This window comes from Dipodomys merriami, unplaced genomic scaffold, assembly GCF_024711535.1.
Source record: "Dipodomys merriami isolate MVZ:Mamm:240054 unplaced genomic scaffold, mDipMer1.0.p SCAF_4, whole genome shotgun sequence".
NCBI classification, from domain to species: domain Eukaryota; kingdom Metazoa; phylum Chordata; class Mammalia; order Rodentia; family Heteromyidae; genus Dipodomys; species Dipodomys merriami.
The window spans coordinates 36973804-36996311 of record NW_027205603.1 but is presented as its reverse complement, the minus strand read 5'-3'; the positions used below and the strand labels follow the sequence as shown (position 1 = coordinate 36996311).

The following is a 22508-nucleotide window of genomic DNA, read 5'->3' as shown; positions in this document are numbered from 1 at the left end:
TACAATAATCAAAAGATCATAGAGATTTCACTGATGTAATCAACTGATCTGTGCTCTCAGTGAAAAATGCAAAAACAACAAGAAAGGAAAAACATTTGTATTTTCCTTACAACAGAAATAGGTGAAGTTTGTTGACTATAGCAGTCAAGTAATCTAATGTGATTAGGAGGTGGTCTTAAGTCACTAAGTCAAACTGTGAGGGCGTCAGAGGGCTAATAGCTAGAAAAAGAGGTCAGTGTTAATAAAAAATTCTGCAAAAGCTCTAAAGAAAGGAAGAACCGAGAAAATATAATGGTAAAATTTGACAAATGCATTTCTCAATATTATGTCAAACATGTTTACTGAGCTGCACAATTAATAAAATATATTCTGTACTAGAGTCCCTAATTATTATTCCACACAGGACAGAACACCTCTTCATTATCCCTTTCTGAATTGATTGTGTACATCAAACAGTCAAGATATAAATAAAATATGCCTGCATGCATAATACTCTCACATTAAAGCTGGAGGCAATTAACCTATGATTTCTCATTAATTAAATTAAAATAACCTTCTAAAAATGTCTAAAATCAAAACAGATTTCTTTTACTGTGGATGTTCCTCCAAATAATGCTGTTTACCAAATTTATCATGCTGTTTAAAAAATGTTATTTCTGATTGTATCCTAGGCTTGTCTCTAGCATTCTCTTGAGGTTCTAGTCTCATTTAGCTAAACATGATTACAATGTCAGGATGTGTTTGGTCTCCTTTTTGTATTTTTTTATTTAAATACCAGCATTCATTAGGATTTCTTTTATTCAAAAGCTTCTCCTTGAACTATATTCCTATTACGTTAAGTGGAGATTTCCAACTATGTGGCGAATATGCTGAGTAGAGTTAGTAGGGCCACATAAATGAAATACTAAGAGTATAGAGGGCCGGAATATAGCCTTGCCTTCAGCAATGCTGGAAAATTCTCATTACCTCCACTCAATTCCCAATTCCTCCTATAATTCTCTGACTCTCAACAACCCTACCTTTTTAGTTATTTCAGTAGTGTCTCCTCTAAGGAGTGCTTGATTTTTCAATGGAAATGAAAGGTTATATTTATGCATATACAAACATCAAATGAAAATCACCCTCAATGCTATAAATCTTTTGTGTTGCTTTGCTCCAAATCCTTTAGAAGGTACCCTGAAATCCCATCATATAAAGATACCACTTATTCACAAGACTCTTGCATTTGAGGTCACTCATCTTGGCACACAATTAAGTGCTAAAATTTTCATAAGCATCCTGTACTGGATGATTTACCTGTTTCCTGGTGGGGAAAGCACATATATTTACTCATTTCTCACCTGCAGATAGTCTCTCTCTAGATCTTTGTGTCTGACATGTACCTTCACAAGTAAGTCTAAAGTGCTGGATTGCTGTGTTAAGTTTTAACCCTGGTATTTCTTTCCCCTAAATCAATGCCATATTTTGCCCACCACTTTGCTGATGGCCCTTTTCTGTTAGCCCCCAAGGGTGAATAAGAGTCTTTCATTCTTTCATTATTTTTTCCTAATTTTATTTGTTTCTTTATGAGATACTGTTATGCTTTTTTTTCTTTCAAAAGATTGGATTGTTTACTTTTTCATGATTACTATCACCACAGACTAACATACATATTCATTTATTTGCCCCCACATCTAAGTTTTTCCTAATAGCCCTCTAATTCCACTTGCTGCCTCAGAGTTATTCTTTTACAATGTGTATCACCTATATACTTCAGCAAAAAGGTCCTCCTACAGATTTGTCCCCTTAGAGTTCTCCTCACACCTGCATCAGATCTATTACACACATTATCTCTCAACCAGCCAGCAAACAGCGATCCCTTTCCCATCTCTTTCCTGCTCGAAGAGTCCTGGATTTTGTATCCTAGTGGCAGCTGAGAGTCTACAGTCTCCATAATTGGTTCTAGGATGCTTCTGTTGTCTGAACCAGCTCATGGTCTAGCGGCACAAATTGACTCTGTTCTGACAAATGAACTTTAAGGAAGAGTCAATTTCTCAGGATAGATTGGGGGACGCTCCATTCCTGAATGAAATTATATTGCTGAAGAGAGACATCACTCCTACCCTATCCGCACAGCTTGGAATACTGATATAAGAATGTGATGTCTACTTATCCATAATCAAGAACAGTTTAGAAAAAGGAGAGATGGTAGGATAAAGGGTGAACCAATTCAGCAGTGAAACCTACTGGACAGTATGTTGGAAATTAACTATATATCTGGAGGGGGAAAGGGAAATCAAAAGGTGAAAAACTGGAAGAGAAAGAGGAAGAGGGTGACACTGTTCAAAAGGAAATGCACTCATTATCTGACTCATGTAACGCTACATCACATTTAATATAAATTTCTTTAAAGTGTAAGAAAAAAACCTTGGAACCTTGATGGCATCTTTGAGATGCTAACCCATAACTCAAGAAATTTTGTTAAAGAAGAAGGAAAGGGAAATATAAATTTAATATATTTAATTAAATTGAAAAAGGTCACAGGAAAGTATTCTGCTGTTCAGAATGAATCTGCAAAGAGATTTATAGTATTCGTTAGTAACCCAGGTTTAGAAACTCAGTAACGTAATAGATTGTAAATGACTGCCATCCCACTGAATTTCATGATAAATTTTTACAGGAGATTTATAGAATACTACACAAAATTTAATGCCAGAACACATACTATATCCAATCCCACAAACATGTCTGAGAAACTCATTAAACACATATTTAAATAATTGAATCTGTCTTATACACCCTCACAAGTTCCAAAAAAGTGTATGCCTGGAAAGATACAATGGCTTCTCAGACACTAATAGAGTCAGGTCTACAAATCAGGTGATTTTTAAAAGAGTAAGTCAATGGACTTATATTTAGAACTTTGATTTAAAGTGATGAGGGAGGTGAGGAAAGGATTTCTTTCCCTTGTAATATCTTTCACTGCTACACAAAAATGAGATAGGTGCTATTTGTAAGAAGATATGCCTTCACAGATTGGGAGAAGATCTTTACTAGCCATACAATGGACAAGGGTCTCATATCTAAACTATACTTGGAACTCAAAAAATTCAACCCCCCAACAACAAGTCCTCAAAGAAACAACTGCCCAATAAATAAGTGGGCGAAAGACTTAAAGAGAAACTTCTCTGAAGAAGAAACAAGGATGGCCAATAGACACATGAAGAAATGTTCAACATCCCTAGCCATAAAAGAAATGCAAATCAAAACAACATTGAGATATCACCTCACCCCAGTTAGAACGCCAAAAATCAAGAACTCTAACAACAACAGATGCTGGAGGGGATGTGGACAGAAAGGAACCTTACTTCATTGTTGGTGGGAGTGTAAACTTGTTCAACCACTTTGGAAAGCAGTATGGAGGTTCCTCAAAAGACTTCACATAGATCTCCCCTATGACCCAGCAATCCCACTTTTGGGCATTTACCCAAATGTTTACAAACAAGACCACACTAAAGCTACCAGCACAACAATGTTTATTGCAGCATTATTTACCATAGCTAAGATATGGAACCAACCCATATGCCCTTCAGTAGATGAATGGATCAAGAAAATGTGGTATATATACACAATGGAATTCTATGCTTCCATCAGAAAGAATGACATTTCCCCATTTGTTAGGAAATGGAAAAACTTGGAAAAAATTATATTAAGTGAAGCAAGCCCGGCCCAAAGAAACATAGGTCCCATGGTTTCCCTTATTTGTAATATCTAGTATATGTATGAGTCAAGCGGAAAAAGTCAGATAATGTGATGTTAGGAAAATGAATCCTTAGATGGGTATTTTAATGTTTTTTTTTCTTTCATGCATGTGTTTCTAACACATTTATAAGTTTATTTCTTTGTTGCTTTGTATGTCCCTCCCCCACAGTATATATATTTGATGTCAGTACAACTTATGGAGGAGATGGGGAAAAACAAGTCATTTAAGGATTCAGGTGGTCCTGTTGCAACAATGAGAAGTACAAATTGTCATGTCAAAAAGGAGCTTTACAATGTCGGTGGGGGGAAAGTAGGGGGGGAGGATTGGGTGGGGGGGGGAGGCTGGGAAGGGAGGTGAAGGGTAAACAAAGGAGGAGGCTGCAATGCTTGGTAAGAAATGTATGCATTATCTTGCCCATGTAATTGTAACCCCTCTGTACAGTATGTTCACAAATAAAATAAAATTTAAAAAAAAAGATATGCCTTAACCAAAGAGGATTTTATACCAAATAAGAAGTCTTAAAATAATACAAAATTCAATTTTACTACACCCCAGTAGACCACTACAAGCTATGTTTGAAGAAATGATAATGAATAAAAAAGGTGTGTAATGTGAAAGAAATGACTGAATTTTTTTCAAACCAGTGCACATGATTCTCGTCTTTTTTTGGGGGGGAGGGTAGGTCATGGGGCCTGAACTCAGGGTTTGGGCGCTGTCCCTCAGCTCTTCAGCTCAAGGCTAGCACTCTACCACTTGAGCTACAGCACCACTTCCGACTTTTTTCTTTTTGCTTATGTGGTGCTGAGGAATCGAACCCAGGGTCTCATGCATGCAAGGCAAGTGCTCTACCAATGAGCCACCTTCCCAGCCCCTGATTCTAGTCTTGTCACCTTGTAAGGCTATGCTTTTATCTCCACAATGCTGAAGACATCCTCTATGTACATCTTTTAGAGTGGCATGTCCTTCATTTTTCATAATAGAATTGTGCTCTGAGAGCAATACAAAGTCATTATTCTTAATGAAATTAATTTTCATCTCTCTCCTACATGGGGTCTTGCAAGCCAAGCCACTCCAATGGGTCACAGGTCTCAGACCCCCCTTCCCTGGCTTTTGCAAATCAGAGAGCTCATTCCTTCAAAGCAGCCTCCCAGAAAACAAGGACCACCTCTATTCCAAATGTTCAAATTGAGACACATTCTCACCAGGTGATCTAACTTGTAATCTTAAATCTACCAAATTCATGAAATCAACTCAGTCCACTTCTCTGAATGTCCCAAAGGTTCACCCTGTGCAAATCAATCAGGATTATCAAGACCTCTCTACTCTATTCCAGTGCCCTTACTCCACACTCAGTGGGGTTCAGCCTGCACATCACAATTGCATTGAGGAGTTAGGTTTTAAAATATCTATTACACCATTTTCACACATTCCTTTCTGTTTTGTATCAGGCTAACCAAGAGGGCTTCAGCATATACCTTTCCAAAATTTAGTTCAAAGGAGCCATTTCAGCAAAAATGCCTAACATCGTAAAAGGATTTGGGGTCTATTCTCCCTTTTCAAAGCCTATTGCTTTCTCTGTCTATGACTTTACACACATTTCACCCTGTGTGGTCAGATGAAATTCCTGTGGCTAGTACTTTAAGGATACAAGAGCTTAGAAATGAAGAAGTAAGTCTATCCTTGCCTATAGTAAATAGGCAAGTATTGTATTTCCACACTTGCAGTATAAATTGATCCTGATAAAAATTTCAAGTTAGAACCATCTCTGCAAATTCTCACTACTCACTACATGACTTGCAGGATGAAATGAACTCAGACTAAGCTCTCAGATCTTACTCTCTGGACCTCCCCTTACCAAAACAAACTTTTTTCCTATATTAATTGATGATATCACTTGTTATAGTAACCAAAAGCTGACTAATGCAAAGACTGTCATCTCTGAATAGAGATGCACCAATAAAAAGCTATAGCTTCAACACAAGGACAAAGAGGAGTAGGCAATCACAGCCTGAGAGTTCTATGTGATAAAGAATAACTTATAGTATCTTAGAAGTATATCACACGACATAGATAGGATCTTCCACAACATACAACTCAGAGACTTAACTTCTTGGAAATTTCTTTAAAGTGAACAGCTGAAAATATATATTTATGAAAAGGAATGATTTGATTTTTTTAAAAATGGGGTAGAGGAACTAAGCAAACGGAGAGGACCCGGTGGTGGCTTCGAAACCCTGGGGGTGGGGTGGGAGATGCCAGGAAGCCCCATATAGGTCTCTTTAAGCCACTTTCGACTGGTTCCGGACAACCAAGAAGTGTTCTGCCACCCAGAGACCCACCAGAGCCTGATCATGGAACTTCTGGAGCTGCCACGTGCGGGGCAAAGCGGCTGCGCGGTTCCATTTTGAGGACATCGGCTGGGTGCAGGGCTCTAGGATCCAGCAGGTGAAGTCGGTGCAACCCCTCACTTTGGAGACCCTGGCCCTGAGGGGCTGCTGCCAAGAAGACTGGCTCCTCTCTGGGAAACAGCAGATAGCTACAGGGAGCCAGCAGGTAGCAAAGGATGTGACACTACATCAAGCTTTGCTTCGGCTGCCCCAGTACCAAACTGATCTCTTGCTCACCTTCAACCAACCCCTCTCTGAGAACAGGTCATCTCTTGGTCCTGAAAATCTGTCACCTCCACCCTGGAGTCTGAGTAACTTTGAACAACTAGTGACCAGTCTGACCCTCCAGGATCCCAACATCTTTGGACCCCAGTAAAGATTCCTGAAGTATTGCGTGATGCTGCCGAGAATTTAGGGAAGGAGTTCTAGAAGGGTGGAGAAAAAAAGAGGTGAATACTCCGGGCTCCTTTTACTTCTCTGTGCATAAACATAAGACACTTCTTCTCTGCAGAAATAAACTTGCTTTATAACCAGAAAAAATTGGATAAAACTAACCAAATGTGGGAAGACATCTTCCAGAAATAACCAACTGGGATCTCAAACAATGCAAATACATCCTTTCAGATTATTTGATAGCAAAACCAACCACCAGCATATGATACAGAAAATACATGCTATTGATATGAAGAATATTTATCTTTATACTCTAAATAGCATGTGTGTATTTCATCCAAAAGCAATCTCAACTCATAAAACTCATAAAAACAAGAGAAAGACGTGTGACTATTTTACCCTAGTATATTTCTATGAGATTTTATTATTTATTCTCTGAGGACTCTTAAAAAGAAGCTTTCTCCATTTTGACCAAACAAGATTGTGCTCAATGACTAAGATACTTTGGAAGAAGTAATATCCTTTTTAGTGTAACTTGAATATAATACAACACAGGTAGAATCTGCTCAATCTCCTATTACTTACTGTACCAGTGATTTAACCACTGTAGTATACAAGTGCCTAACATTTTTTAAATCAAGGAACGTGTAAGAGTAAGCGAGGCCCAAAGAAACATAGGCCCATGGTTTCCCTTATATGTCTGAGACAAGCAGAAATGGTCAGGGAAGTTGATGTTAGGCGAAATGAACCCCAAGATAAGCACTCAAATGTTTTTTTCTTTCTTGCTATTGTTTCTAACATATTTATAACATATTTCTTTGTTGCTTTGTAAGTCCCTCCCCCATGGTATAACCCCTGTTTTCACTGTATTTGATGTTGGTATAATTTGTGGAGGAGAAGGGAAAAAACAAATCGTTTAAATAGGGATACAGGTGGACCCATTGCAACAATGAGATATACAAGATGTTATATCAAAAAACAAACTTTACAACTTTGGTGGGGGGGCGGCGGGGAGATGGGAGGGCAGGGATGGGAAGGGGAAACAAAGAAGGAGGCAACAATGCTTGATAAGAAATGTACTCATTACCTTGCTCATGTAATTGTGACCCCTCTGTATGGTATTTTCACCAAAAAAAATATTTAAAAAAAAAAAAAAAAAGAAAGTGTAAGATCCGCTCCTGGATGGTGAGCAGATTCCATCCTCCTTGCAGCACAGTCTGCCCAGTACCTGTCTTACCTAGGCAACTGGCACACCTGGAAGAGGTCACATCTGCATCCACTGAGGTCACATCTGGATTGATGTGGCTGCACCTTTCCCCACCTCTACCCTAGATAAGGCCTAGCCCAGGGCCAGACGCTCTCTTTCCCAGCTGAGCGGAGTGCTAACATGGCCAGGTGCCAGCCAGAACGATGAATAAACCTACCCCTTACCTGAATACCACATGCGTGGTGTTGTTCTTATTTGGCTTTTGCTTTCACTGTATTTTATGTTAATATAATTTGTGGAGGGGAAGGAAAAAAACTGTTTTAATAGAGTTACAGGTGTATTCATTAAAACAATGAGATTAACAAGACGTTATGTCAAAAAACAAACTTTACAACTTTGGTGGAGTGGGAGGTGGGGGGGGTGCGGGTGATGGGAGGGGGTGGAAAGGGGAAGGAATTGTTATGCCAAGGTCACAGGACCACCCCCCCCCCCGCAAGAAGACCACCGAGAGTCAGACTCTACAGCTGTTTTATTTAAATGGGCTGCAGCTTGGGCCTTGTCCTACACTCCAACACAGCAGAGCCCAGGAGGAGAGCCCCGAGCTAAGGATTTGCAGGTCTTATAAAGGCACACAACCAGGTGGTTTAGCACCACGTGTTGCTCTGCTCTGAAACAAGCAACAAATGGTCACTGCCTCAAATACTCTATCCTTTCAGGATGGTATGGGGAAACAACGGAGGAGGCAACAATGCTTGATAAGAAATGTACTCACTATCTTGCCCATGTAATTGTAACCCCTCTGTATGGTATTTTCACAATTAAAAAAAAAAACTAACAGAAATGCTGCTGTGAACTCAGGAAGGGCTTAAAGTCGGGATAGATGGGATTCCCCTCCTTTTTTTTCTTTTTCTTTTTTTTTCTCTGAGAAATAACCCCCAGTTTTGATGCCCTTTTTGTGAACCAGTCTGCTGCGGACACAGCACATCAATACCATTACTGGCCTCTGCATCCACCTCCATGCTTCTACATTTTGGTGAGCTTTCTCTGTCGCTCAGTCTCTCTCCAGACATGGTACCACACCGGAGAACCTGCTAGGCCTTTAACTGAAAGGCCGGTCACCTCTGGAGCCTAGAACGCTTGATTCCAGTCGCTTGGCCATTGCTCCCTATAGGACTCTGGTAAATCAGGATGCAGCTTCCACCAGTAAGCCCTCCTTCACTCACTAAATTTTCCTCTTCTATGCTTTTTAATGGGGTCTGTGTGTCACTCCAGAGCCGTGAAATCTTTTTGAAATGCCTCCTGCGCTCCCTGGAAAGCCAGAGCGTCTACTTTTTTAAGCCAGTCTCAGATTTAGACAGTTTTTGCCATTGCAATGATACACGGTCAGAAGCCTATTTACTTTCAGGCTCTCTATGCTTTCTCTGCTAATCATGTCCAACTTTCTCTATCTCTCTCTTTCTCTTTTCTACAACTTTTTGGCTTGTGCCCTGAAGAGTGTGAAGCAGGCTGGGTCCCACTGAAAATTGTCAGTTTCCACATGTTCAGGTTTTCATTGCATTTTTTCAGAAATTCGTCATCTTGGGTTTGCCATGTTGGCCACATGTTTGGTTAAGGGTTTGGTCTCATCTGACCTTTAACCTTCCACGAAGCTTACTACTCCTCTACCCATTTATTCTAATGTGCCTTGCTAACAAGTTGCTGCCTCTTCACTGGCCCTGAAAACTGAGGCCCGACCACCTGATGTGCTTTGTTAACAAAGATGTCTAAACATTGTTGTCAAAATTTTAGGTTTTAAGTTTTGCCTTTTTGTTTGGTGTATTCTAGTACTGACTATGTGATTCTAAAATATTGGGCATATCTGTGCTGAGATTCTCATCACATCTAAGAAGTTTTGTCATTGCAGAGTATTTGTTGGTCAATTCTTGATAAGGAGCAGTTAAGCTCTATTTATTGTATTTGATCTCTTTGTTGCTTTAATTGGAAACAATAAAGGGTTTTTGTGGCAAAGATTACAGTTTAAAGCCATCCCAGGCCAAAAAAATCCCTGAGACTCCATCTCACAACTAACCTACGAAGAGCCAGTTTAGAAGCATGGTTCAAGACTCTTATCTCTAAATAACCACCAAACACTGGAAGTGGTACTGTGACTCAAAGTGATAGAGCACTAGCCTTGGACAGAAGTGCTCAGGGACAGTGCCCAGGCCTTGAGTTGAAAGCCTGTGAATGCCAACTGGGACTCATCCCAGCAACAAGCACCTAGACCCCTGGTATTCAGCCAGTCTTGGAAACAAGGGACCATAGAGAGGAGTAAGAGGGGATGATGTGACATCAGCCACTTTGTGCCTGCCCTTCCAAAATTAATCAGAGCCGGGAGGTCAATAGAAGTAAGAAGGCTGCACATCTACTGTCCATCCTGTATACCTATTAACAGGACAAGAATTTACGCTCTTGCCTTTGTTACCTGACGTTCTCCCCTACCTAGTTGCCAGATGTCAGAAGTAGCTAGGGATATTTCTACCAACTCCAAGACAGCCTGGAATGCAGGAGATAATAACTAGCCATTCTAGCCAAGCCATCCAATTTTTAATTTTCAGCCCCAAGTCCTTCCTCTTGCCATTTATTTACTCTCTAGTATTTTTTTTCCAGCCCCTCAATGCTCATGAGACTTTCTCCAGACTTCATCCAAGAGACTTGCTTCCTCCAGAGTTTATCTAAGGACTCAAGCCTACCAAGCTGCTGCTCGCTGCCTTCTCTGGGAGGGGACCCCATTCCAGACTTTTACCCCTACTGTCAGTGCCCCTTGTCAGCAGGAAGTAGCCAGAGAGAACCTGCACCCTATTTCATGATTATTAAAAGGCTGGCATGTAAGGTCCACTCCTGAATGGTGAGCAGACTCCACTCTCCACGCAGCAAAGTCTTCCCAGTACCTGCGTTACCTAAGCATCTGGCACACCTGGAAGAGGTCACATCTGCATCCACTAAGGTTACATCTGGATTGATGTGGACCCACCTTTCTCCACCCCTACCCTAGACAAGGCCTAGCCCAGGGCCAGATGCTCTCTTTCCCAGCTGCATGGAGTGCTAAAATGGCCAGGTGCCAGCCAGAACAATGAATAAACCTACCCCTTACCTGAATACCACATGTGTGGTGTTGTTCTTACTTTGTCTCTTCTTTCAAAACCTAACAGAAAGAATTAGAACCTTCATAGTAATGGCAATATAAATACTTCCTCTCCTGAAACAACCAAGACAGCATTCAGTTGATCATGGGATACTAAATCATTGCAACTAGCTTAATGTCTCACACCTGTAATCCAAGATACTCAGAAGACTGAGATCTGGAGGACTGCAGGTTTTTTTGGTTGTTTTTTTTTGGGGGGGATCCAGTTGTGGGGCCTGAACTCTGGGCGTGGGTGCTGTCCCTCAGCTCTTCAGCTCAAGGCTAGCGCTCTACCACTTGAGCCATAGAGCCACTTCCGGCTTGTTTTCTTTTTGCTTATGTGGTGCTGAGGAATCGAACCCAGGGCCTTATGCATGCAAGGCAAGCGCTCTACCACTGACCCACCTTCCCAGCCCCTGGATGACTGCAGTTTTAAGTCAACTGGGGCAGAAAAGTCTGCAAAGACTCTGCAATTAAGTAGCAAAGTGCAGGACCAAAAGTGTGACTCAAGTGGTGGAGCACCAACCAGAAGCCAGAAAGCTGAGATTATAAAAGCCTCCATATCTGAACAAAAACAATAATGACAATAATTACATCTAAAAATTCAAAGTCCTCCAAATATTTTTTCTCTCTTTTATCCTTTAATACAAATAGTCACATGAGTACAAATAATTCCTAGGTTGAGGTTCAGGTGAGAGGAAATTGATAACTTTCTATCTCATCCAAAGAGTGCTGCCTGGTATGACAATATGCAGAGAGAAATAATCACAGTTCTGTATCACAGTTCCCTGTAGGTAATAACATTTCACTATAATATATGTTTCCATTCAGCAGGATCCATGTCTTTTAGTGAAGTATTATTCATTCATACTTACTCATCAAAAGGGAAGTTCCAGAAATTCAACCCTCACCCTCTGTTTGGTCCTTTCTGACCACCCAGTCATTCAGGTTTACAGATACATACCTCCACATCGGAGAACCCAGCAGCTATAACTGTTAGAATCAAATCAAATATTCAAGGCATTTGTGCAAACTTACTACTTCTAAAGAAAAAAGCTTAGGGATATTGTTTTTTGAGTCATAATATAAAGTCCTCCTGAGAATGACCAGGATGGCAGTAGTTTGCTTGCATATATGTTTACATTCATCATTTTCCCTTCAAAACAAAAAGATTAAGATCAAGGATATAAAAACATTATTATTAAAATTGAAATAATATTAAAATCTATCCAAAAACTGAACTCATCCAGATACTTACTTTTGGAACCACAATTAACTGTATTTCAGAAAAGAAATCAGATATCACAGTTTACAGTTTTTCAACAACACAGTTTAACTTTGAGTTGCTATATCACATCAGCTGTACTGAGTACAAATTTCTGGGCTAACTCTTCACTCCACATTTTATTACAAAAGTCAAGAACAGCAGCCAGTCACGTCATTTGTTTTAAAGTCTGCCAGTAATTGGCCAGAGGTACCTAGATTCAGTTCTTCTAAGTGTGTAATTGTGTTTCCAGGTTACTTTGTAATAAACTTATATGACCCTTAGTAAAATAGATATTCAAAAGAAAGAATAGGCCAGGAGAGATGAAAGTACAGCAAAGAAATAAAAAGCAATGAGTGCTAGAAGTGAAATTCCAGTCAAATACATGTCCAAGTCATAACTGAGAAGGAAACATTGACACCATCCCCATTCACAAAACTCCAGACACCCAGCCTGAGGGCCTAGGGGAAGGTAAACAGCTTACAAGCACAAATGAGAAAAGTGCTTGTGACTAAAATGAAGATGTCCCAGAAGTGATTCTAGGAAAACATTCATGTTGACAGAACTCTCAGATATTTCATAACTTTGAAAGCGCAGAGAATAAAATCTGAAAGCAAATATCCAAACTTAGAAAGAAAGGAGTGTGGCAATTCACTGAGGCCCAGAAAAATATGCTCATCCCATATGTTAAGTTGCCTGACACAAGGCAAGTCCTGTTCAAACTGCTTTTCTTTAATTAGCCTACATTAATTATTCAAAGGAGGTTTCATTGTGACATTTCCTAACACATGCACAATATATCCTGATCAATCTCTCCCCTTCTATCACTTTTCCTTACCCCCACTCCCTCTTTTTTAAAACAGTTTTGAAAGATTCCATTGTTCTACTTTTATCCATGAGAATTAACTATGTCAGCCATACTCATTCATTCACCCTCTCCATTAGCCCTCCCACCTCCTGCTGATGCTAAGCTATTTTTGGTAAGTTTTGTCACAAAGAAATAATTCAATTTCATTCTAAATATTTCTAATATTTTAAATATCAGTGATATAAAAATTTAGTTTAATATTTTTTTATTTTCCTGAACATTAGTATCCATATTGACTAAGTTTACATTCCCTCCAAGTTTATTAGGGTTCCCTTTTGGTCGCATCCTTGCCAGCATCTGTTATTGTTTGTGTTCATACAGGTATACATGGTATACTGTTTAAGTCAAGCTAAACAATACACAATATATTTCTGAAACATTTCTCTATGATGAAAACTCAAACTCCTTTCTTCTAGCTTTATGACATGTACAGTACATTGCTGTTATCTATAGTTCCTACTGTGTAGTGCACACCAAAACTTCTTGTCCTAATTGTAACTTAGTATGTATTGATTCACCTTTCCTCAACTCTTATTCATCTGTGCTCTCTTTGGCTCTGAAAAACCACAATTGCATTCTTAACTACTATAAGATCAACTTCCTCATATGAGAAGGATCATGAAGCACGTTTCTTTCTGTACCTGATTTATTTCGCTTTATAACATGATTTTCAGTCGCATTCATATTGTCAAAAATTATGGGATTTCATTATTTCATGGCTATATAATATTCCATTTTGCAGGCATACCACAGATTGTTTATCATTCATCAGTTAGCAGACACTAATTGTTCCTTCCTCTTGGCTATAGTGATAGTGTTTTAATAAACATAAGAATACAGATATCTTTTTGACATTCTGATTTTATTTCTTTTAGATCTATAACCAATGGTAGCATTGCTGGACCATAGTAATACTTCTGTTTTGAATGTCCATTCCGTTTTCCATATTAGCTAGACTAATTTACATTCCCATTAACAATATTGAAGATTTCCTTCCTCTGCACATCTTTGATAGCGCTTGTTATCTTTAATCTTTCCAATAAAGCCATTTTTTACTGGGGTAAGGTGAGATTTCATTGTGGGTCTTGCTATCATCTTGATTTGCATCACCATGATGATTTGAGCATTTTTTAAATACTGTTGACCATTTGTTTAAAATCTACATGTTTTCAGAAGCCCACTTATCTCAGGTCCTTCAGTTGGTTTCTTCCATCTGGTTTTATATTGTTTCATACTTTTATTGATTTCTTAATCATCTCCTGTTTCTCTAGCTCTTCTCAAATGTTACTGATTTCCAGTGAAAAGTTCCAAACCAATATGTGGTTAGGAATAGAGAATGATAAACACAATAAATTCAGGATATAGTCACCTATGACTGAAGACTGATTGGGAAAAAGAGTTTAGCAAGCATTAGAGAAGGGGTAGGGTCCTTCTAAAGGAGGAGTACAACCAGCTTTCTCAACTCTGATCTATTAATTAGGTAAGTGGTAGATAACACCAATGACATATAGAAAGAGCACATATAGAATCGTTTTCCACTAAAGTAGACATCTTTTCACCCATTAGAAGAGATTCTCTTTTTCTTTCTCTCTTCTCTGTTCTCCACTTCTCTCCTGTCCTCTCCTTCTTCAGATCCCAATACTTTTTTACTAGGGAAATATTCAATTATAGAGAAATAAATTCTGCATATATAAAATACAAATATTTAACCCATATGTCACAGGACCAGCAAAACTCTTAATCAACTCAATATCCATTTAGTATGTTATATACACAATGAGGCATCAAACAACACAAAACTACTGTGTTCAACATGAAGGAACTGTAGAAGATGATACACTGTGTGTGGCATTGTTTTACTATATTCAAATGAATGACACATTGCTCATTTCATACATTACCTGCACAAATCTAAATAGAGTATCTGGAGCCTTGGAAGAAAATAACTGCCAATGTAGATTACAATTTTTACAATGTCATCCTTCAGAATCAAAAGAGAAATAAAAACCTTCCATGATAAGAATAAACTATCACCCACCCTGATCATGCTCAACTTCACTTGATTTCAGAAACTAAGCAGAGTCAAAGTTGGCTAGTATTTGGAAGGGAAACTAATGGAAGTCATAATCTCTAAATCAACAGTACAGAAGACTGTAAAAGGTTTCCATCTAAACCCAAAAATAGATCAAAGATAAGAACGATCATAACGTATGGTAAAGAATGGATGTTAATAGAAGAATAGACAAGCAAATGAAAATTAGGAAACATATCAAGCAGTCAGACCTCTCACATGAATAAGAACAAAGGATAACCAGAAAAAAATGACGGAGACTAATACATCAAGTCAATTATACTCACGAAAATAAACAGTCTTAATTCTCAAATATATAGATGTTGATAGTATATTCAATTTAAAAGCAAAATCCAACAATTTTCTGCCTACTAAAAACTCGCCTCAATGGCAGAGGCACATGTGATCTGAAAGAATGCAAGATACCATTCCAAGCAAAATTGATCTATAATCATCGACAAGAATGTCTATTCATATTGGTCAAAACTCAGTCTAAAGACATAGAAAATGACATCTTAAAAAGGACTCAAATAAAATAAAATTAAATTTAAAAAAAAGGAAAAACCTGGTACACAACAGAAAGATGATAATAATAATAATAAAGATGATGATGATAATAATAATAAAAGAATTCAAAGAAGTAGAGCTAAGGCTTAAGTGGTAGAGCAACAGCCTTCAGCAAAAAAAAAAAAAAAAAAAAAAAAAAGTCAAGTGGAATATGAAGCCCTAAGTTCAAGCCCCAGTTCCAGCATAAATAAATAACCCTCTGGAGCAGGGTACTGGTGTTTCATGCCTATAATTCTTGTTATTCAGGAAACTGAGATCTGAAGATTGTGGTTCAACATCAGTTATCACTAATTAATCACAAAAAGCCACATTGAAGGTGTGGATCAATTGGTAGAGTGTTAGCCTTGAGCAAAAAATTAGAAACAGCATCCAGGCATTGTGTTCAAGAACACCCCCCCACACACACACACACACATCCCTCTTGATGTGGACAAAATGAAATAAAAGGCATGATAACTAACAAAATACATTGTATTTATAAAATGTTCTGTTGAATGGTAATCCCTTGTATAGCCATATGAAAATAATAAAAGTATAGTTATTTTTAGATCCCTCTTATATACACAGTTATCTGAATTAAGGAAGGGAAAGGGAACAACAAACTGGTGAGACAAAGGACAAAGGGTGAGCCAATGCAACAGCGATATTCACAAGAAAATATGCTGGAAATGGACTTGGGGGTATTAGGGGGAAAGGAAAGTGGGAGAAAAATGAGGGAGGGGGTAACAAGTTGGACAAGAAATGTACTCACTACCTTACTTATGCAACTGTAACCCCTCTGTACATCACCTGGACAATAAAATTGTTGAAAGAAAATTAAGGAATAAAAAAACTAAAATTGGTGTGCCTTTAAAATAAAATTTGCAGGGCTGGGAAGGTGGCTCAGTGGTAGAGTGTTTGCCTTGCATGCATGAGGCCCTGGGATTGATTCCTCAGCACCACATAAGCAAAAAGAAAAAAGCTGGAAGTGGCGCTGTGGCTCAAGTGGCAGAGTGCTAACCTTAAGCTGAAGAGCTGAGGGACAGTGCCCAGGCCCAGAGTTCAAGCCCCACGACCAGACCCAAAATAAATTAATTAATAAAATCAAATAAAATAAAATAAAATTTGCCTTCTTCAAAAAAAATCCCTCTAATTTCTGCAATTTCAATGTGAGCCAGGACATCAAATGTTGTTGTGAGCCAGGACATCAAATGTTGTTCTTATATCTACTTATGGAATATGAGTACTGGACAAAGGCCATGGAGTTCCAAACTCTAGGACTGGCTTCTGTGTAAAATATGATATTGTGAAAAAGTCAGTTTTCTCTGTAGATTTACTGAATATTAACAAATTCTGGTGAATAGGATCAGATCACTGTTTTGGAAAGGTAGTCCTGACAACAGAGCCAATAAAGTACTGAAGGAAGACTGACCTGGAGAGAGCAGCTAGGATGCCTTGCCATAGTTCAAGTAAAGAAGATGAGGGTCAGAAAGAGGTAGGCGATGGAGAGAATTCTGATCAGAACTGCTCACAGTAGGTGAAAATTAAGGTGATAAGACAAGAAGATAATGTGGTAGGTGAAGTACCTGGCAAAAAGGAAGAAAAACTAATGACTTGAAGATGTGGTTGGAACATGTAGAAATTTTACACCTTTGTTACAGCAAGAAATATAGGTTGAAATAAAGATTATTTTTTCAAGGAAAGAATGGCATATGAGACTTTGATTTTTGAGCTCATTGTATTTGGGTTTTCTTCAAGTGATACATGTGGAATTTTCCAGGAGGAAGAGAAAATCTGGGTCTAGGGCTTAGAATAGAGATTGGAAATGGTCGTATGCACTTGTCAACATATGGTTCATTCTAGTCTTTCCACTCTGAATTTTATTTTCAATAAAGGAAATAAGCCAAATAGAATGTGTGTTTATTTCCTTCTGTGATCATCTGTCCCTAAAATAGAGGTTATCTCTTTTTACATAATTTCTTCAAACTAATTTGCCTAGGAAAACATATCCAGTAACAAAAAAATGCCATGTTAAGTGATTCTTTCTTTTGTCTGTCATACTTTGAAAAGGCAATAATAAAAGACTAGAAATGGAGAAGCGATTAGGAGTTGCTATGGCTTGAGGGCTAAAGGATATAACTATAAAAGGGAAATATGAGGAAATTTGGTGTTAATAGAGCCATAATGTATCTTGCAGTGATGATTTCTTGAACCAACCTACATATATGATAAAACTGTATATAAACACACAGAAATAGGATTAAGAAATTGGTAAATATGGAATTAAGGTAAACACACTACCCTTTTTAGTGTGGTATTGGAGTTTAAACATAAAGTCTCATGCTTCTTAGGCAGATGCTGTACCACCTTAGCAATACTTTCATAGCTCTGTGCTTCTTTTATGTAGAATATTACATGTTTTTACCCAGGCTGTTCTTAAACCATGATCTTCCTCCCAATGCTTCCTGAGTAGCTAGATTACAGGTGTATGATACCACACCTGGCCCCATTATTCCATTTCTTACAAGTGCACATGAATCTAAAATTATCTCAAAATGAAAGGATTAATTTTTGAAAATAGAGGCAAGATTATTTTGAAAAACAAAAAACCCTACATTTTCTACCATGTGCTTTCTCCTTATTTCTCCTCACATTGCTTCCTTGACTTGGTAAAGTTTTGTGGCAGGATTATGAAGACAATCAGGTTTAAGGAGAAAAGGTTATCTTCCAAGTCTTAAAAATAATATACCTTCATTGAGATGAAGTTGAGTTAGAGAAGGAGGTTAAAAAAGAGAGAGAAAGTACATTAAAACAACAACAAAAAAAACCTTTTGTGCCTATATCTTGGGGTTCATGTCACTTAGCATCATCTTATATGGTCATATGTGCATAGCTTTTGGGCTTTTCTGCTTATCCGATAAGATTAACCTAGACATGTACTAATTATTCCTCTTATGGTATATCCCGGTTGTCACTACATTTGATTTTGGTACCTTGCATCTTTTATAAACATTTATCTAATTTGGGGAGGGGATGGGAAATAACAAAATGCTGAAACAAGGACATAGGATGACCCATTGCAACAATGATCCAAGACACTATGTTGGAAACGAACTTTACAAGTTTGGGAGGAGGGGAATGGAGGAGGTGGTATATGTAGGGGAGGGAAATGATAGTAGGAGAAAAATAAAGGAGGGGGTAACAATGCTCAACAAGAAATGTACTCAGTACTTTACTCGTGTAACTGTAACCCCTCTGTATAGCATCTTTACAAGACAGCACTGATTGAAATGGAAATTATGGGTGGTCTTAGGATGCCTTCGTTTGAAGAACTAGGAATTAAGTAATACCTAAGCTGGGGTACTCAGAATCCCAACCTTTCCTAAGGTGAAAACAGCTTCACCTCACCCTGTGCTAGTCAGGAAACCATCAGTGGCCTATGAGGGTACACCTTGGTTGTTACCTATTGTCTTACCTAATGACTATACAAAGTAACACTCAGGTAAAACCTGATACTTTATTAAACTTGTCCAAATTACTCCTTTTAAAAAGTTACACCATATTTATAAAATTGAAAAAGATGAAATCTAGAAGCCTGGAAAATGTATTCTTCTACCTAACATTTAGTCAATGATACTGAACATCCATCTTGAGATGCCTTGCCCAGCTGATCCGGTTACAGTTCCACATTCTCCTTCATATACAACTGCTGATCAACTATGCTTTCCTCTGATTTTTGTTTTGATTTGATTTTTTTCAACATGAATCCATTTGATTATTCTGAGAATTACCTAATTTTGTTTTCTTATTCTGAAATCTAAGATTCCTTCTATTACGTCTACATTGCCAACAAGTTCTCCCTAACTGGTAAGAATCAGCTTCAGAGTTCTACATAGTACAACTTCTGTCTTCTTAAAGAACAAAGTCTCATCAAGGCAATTGAAGAATTTATCAAAGCCCTGCTCTTAGCAGAATAAGCATGTTGCAGATGTCGGCACAGCTCAAGTTTCCTATCCCCACCAGTCATAGTCCTGCACCTGTCTCATAATCTGCATGAGGAATGCATCCTTTCCTCCTTTAACTGTCCACTCAGGCCCATAATGACAGCACATCTGTTTCCCTTTCAATATACCCTCCACCAGATGCTCTCAACATCACTTCCAAAGCAGATTTATTAGCTTTCTCCTCTAGGAAACTTCTCAAGTGGCTATGATACTCTCCAACCATTTTTATTGTTTTACCCACAGGTAATATAATTTTTTTGCTTCATTTATGATATTAGTAGCATATCACTGGCATATATTATTTGTAGTAAATATCCAGTTCTTTTATTATTCTATGCAATCGTATTTAGGTACCCATCATTATAAATGTCATCACCTACAGGACTACACCATGAAAGTCAGTAACTGTTCAGTCCTGTAAAGGAAAAATCTATTATCATAACAGTGATTATTGTTATCAAGATTTCTCTTGAGAGATGGCTTTATTCCTTTCCTCTTGGCTCTCACTTATGAATGGTCCTTTGTATCAACTCAGTGAGATATTTTGTTAAATATTATCTTGTCCAGAAATTTCCCAATTAATAGGAATGAGTTAAAAATTAAGGAAATTCACATCTTATCACATTCTCATCCTTAAGTAATTTTTATTATCTTTAAGAAGATGTACAAAGGAGTTGTCATTTAACAAAGCAGTTTATGAATGCAATGCACCTTGATCAATGTCATCCCATTCAGCATTCTAACCATCATTCCCAACTTACCATTTCCCTTACTTTTCATAATTTTGTAGGAGGTACATTAAATTATTTTACTCTATTTCCCAACACACACACTTCTCTTCATTTATCTGGGCTCTGGTTCACATCTGTAATCCTAGATACTTAGGAGGCTGAGATCTGAGGATCTTGTGTCAAAGCCAGCCCAGACAGACAGATCCAAAGAGACTTTTTTCTTTTTTATACTTATTTTTGTTGTAAAGATACTATACAGATGAGTTACAGTTACATGAACAAGGTAATGATCATTTTTCAGCATAGTGTACATCTCATTGTTGTGAACTTTACCATTTAGGCGAGAGTGTAGTTGTGGAGGTGGGGAGGGAAGGGATGGTAGAGAAAAAACAAAAGAGGAGGTAACAATGGTTGATAGGAAATTGACTCATTTTTTAATACATTTTAATTGTAAAAATACCGTACAGAGGAGTTACAGTTACATGAGTACATGAGCAATGTAATGAGTACATTTCCTATCAAGCATTGTTACCTCCTCCATTGTTTTTCCCCTGTCATCCCTTTCTTCCCCACCTCCGCAAGTCCTCCTCCCCCCCCCCCAAAAAAGAGGTAAAGTTCATTTTCAACAGTGTCTTGTACAACACATTGGTACAATGGGTCATCCTGTATCCTTGTTTCAGCATTTTGTTATTTCCCTTCCCCTCTCCAATTTAGGTAAAATGTATATACAAGATGGAGGGCACCGGAATCAAATATAGTGAAAACAGGGGTTACAAAAGAAACAACAAAAATCATGTAGTACATTATAAGTATATTGAAAACAACATCAAGAAAAATAAAACCTCTTGTGTCTCTATCTTGGTGTTCATTTTGCTTAACATCAGGTTATATGGTCATATGTGCTTTTGATCTTTTCTGCTTATGCTAGACATACACGAGTTATTGCAGATAAGGGAAACCATGGGACCTATGTTTCTTTGGGCCTGGCTTACTTCATTTAATATAATTTTTTCCAAGTCTTTCCAATTCCTAACAAATGGGGAAATGTCATTCTTTCTGATGGAGGCATAGAATTCCATTGTGTATATATACCACATTTTCTTGATCCATTCATCTACTGAGGGGCATCTGGGTTCGTTCCATATCTTAGCTATGGTAAATAATGCTGTAATAAACATAGTTGTGCTGGTAGCTTTAGTATAGACTTATGTGTGATCATTTGGGTAAATGCCTAAAAGTGGTATTGCTGGGTCATAGGGGAGCTCTATGTGGAGTTTTTTTAAGAACCTCCATACTGCTTTCCAAAGTGGTTGAACAAGTTTACACTCCCACCAACAATGCAATAGGGTTCCTTTTTGGCCACATCCCCATCCAGCATCTGTTGTTATTAGAGTTCTTGATTACAGCCATTCTAACTGGAGTGAGGTGGAATCTTAGTGTTGTTTTGTTTTGCAGTTCTTTTATGGCCAGAGAAGTTCAGCATTTCCTCATGTGTCTATTGGCCATTCTTATTTCCAATTCAGAGAAGTCTCTCTTTAAGTCTTTAGCCCACTTATTAATCAGGTGGTTGTTTCTTTGAGGATTTGTTGTTGGGGACTTTAGTTTTTTGAGTTCTAGGTATATTTTAGATATGAGACCCTGTCTGTTGTATGGCTAATGAAGATATTCTCCCAATCTGTGGGCTTTCTATTGATCTCGCTCACTATGTGCTTTGCCATGCAGAAGCTCTGCAGCTTCATGCAATCCCATTTGTCCAAATTTACTTTGATTTGTTGTGTTTCTGGGTCTCTATTAAGAAAATTTCAGCCTGTGCAAAGGAATCCTAGAGTTTCTCCTATTCCTTCTTGTAGTGTTTTCAGGGTGTCTGCTTTGACTTCAAGGTCTTTGATCCATTTGGAGTTGATTCTGGTGCAGGGTGATATAGGGATCTATCTTTAGTTTTCTACAGATGTTAAACCAATTTTTCCAGCACTATTTACTGAAGAGGCTGTCTTTCTTCCATTCTATTTTTTTAGTTCCCTTATCGAGGATTAGGCTATAGGTCTGTGGGTTCATTTTTCGGTCTTCAGTTCTATTCCATCAGTCCTTAGGTCTGTTCTTGTGCTAGTACCAAGCTATTTTGATTACTATGGCTT

General features: G+C 38.1%; 1 pseudogene; it reads left to right on the top strand.

Annotated features, from left to right (window-relative positions):
- LOC138806135 (ran guanine nucleotide release factor-like) overlaps window positions 1–6505 on the top strand; it is a 47362-nt pseudogene extending 40857 nt beyond the window's left edge.
- The last annotated feature ends 16003 nt before the right edge of the window (window positions 6506–22508 follow it).